This window comes from Tupaia chinensis, unplaced genomic scaffold (genome assembly GCF_000334495.1).
Source record: "Tupaia chinensis unplaced genomic scaffold, TupChi_1.0 Scaffold000074_1, whole genome shotgun sequence".
Taxonomy (NCBI): Eukaryota; Metazoa; Chordata; class Mammalia; order Scandentia; family Tupaiidae; genus Tupaia; species Tupaia belangeri.
The window spans coordinates 3,810,355-3,810,662 of NW_006159534.1; positions in this window are offsets into that span (position 1 = coordinate 3,810,355).

Here is a 308-nt window from a genome sequence, read left to right on the forward strand (position 1 = left end):
TCTCTTTCTCTCTCTCTCTTTTCTGAAAGCATATAGACAGTCTAGCAAATTAAAAAGGAAAAAGAAAAAAATGGAAGTTCATATGCAATGTAAATAAAGAAGAAAGAGGGGAACCAGCAGTTAGCGTAAGGGCTATGTCGCTGGACTCCCATGTAGTCGACCGTGGTTCGTGTCCCAGACCCGGTGGCTTAAAACTCACGCCGGGCGCGTGTGCATGCGTGCCCAAGATCCCGAGAGGAGAATGGAGGAGAAGGGATTGCGGCGTGACCATCCCCCCTGGGGGGTGATTTCTCGCTTTCTGTCTCTAT